Consider the following 1,290-nt stretch of genomic DNA (forward strand, 5'->3'; position numbering starts at 1 on the left):
GAATGAGATTGGGTGTGGTGGTGCACAACTTCAATCCCATCACTCAGGAGGCTGAAAAACAGGAAGGATCACTATGAGTCTGATCTTTATATTGAGACCCTGTAGACCTTGTACTAAATACATTTTTAAAAAATCAACCAAAATCTGTCTAAAAATAAAAATTTACAAATTTCAATTCATAATTTCAACTCATATATCATACTTTTACCATATTCTGTTTTTAACTTTATGTTATAAGAAGAAATATCTAATCAATTTATTGAACTTAGTAATTGTCCCTGATTAAACAACATACACTAGATTCACAGTGTTTATTATTCTCCTCATTTAAAGCACAGTAATATAGCAACAGAAAATATCACTTTTATCTCCAGTATTTCTGTGTTGCTATAATGTTATTTGGATCATTGATGATTATGAAATTTTATTTGGATTAAGCAGATCGAACATTCTTAAGATTAAAGAGTCTGCAATACTAGAGATACTAATCAACTTATACAACATGAAAATGTCAAAGGACTTTTAGATACAATAAAAATTGGGAGAAAATGGGCAAAAGAAAACTCACTGTCATGAAAACTATCCATTTTATTTTATTTCAGTTTCAATATAAGACTTAGGCAGACTTAGTATGAAATAATGAACAAGTAGACAAGTAAAGTACATGTTTTTCTCATTGATCAAGTTGCTTACTGAAGTATGATAAGGAATTAATATCTGATGAATTATATAAACATGTTTCTATCAAACAACATAATATTTATAGATAAATAACACATTACTTTAGATTCCACTGCTAAAAAAGATGCACAATTCTTAATAATTACCTGTTCTGGAATTGAAAAATCATAGACAATTTTTTTTAATGAGTATGCTGCTATAATGACATTCATTCCCACAGGTATCACCAAATAAGTAAGGGGTTACTGGTGCAAAATCAACCCTTTAATCCCCAATAAGCCCAAAAGATAATATTTGCTTCCAACTTTCTGTCTGAAGTCCTTTCCCTTAGGGTCTGAAAATGAAAAATAATGAATATCGTAGCTTCCAATGAAGCAGTGGGGTAAAGCAGAATGAAGAAGATCCGATTTGTACAAGGAAGGAAGAAGATGCATGCTTGACTGTCACTGGAAGTAAAAGAACAGATGTTAAATCAGTAATTCCCTCTAAGAGCAAATTCTTAGAGTGGCATGTATGAATCAGTGTGTGTTCTTAAGGGAACAATGAAAAACTAGATTTAGAGTATATTATCCCTGTTCAGGGAGATGTATCATCCTGTGTGGAAAAGGG

Source organism: Octodon degus, unplaced genomic scaffold (assembly GCF_000260255.1).
Source record: "Octodon degus isolate 3935 unplaced genomic scaffold, OctDeg1.0 scaffold00202, whole genome shotgun sequence".
Lineage (NCBI taxonomy): Eukaryota > Metazoa > Chordata > Mammalia > Rodentia > Octodontidae > Octodon > Octodon degus.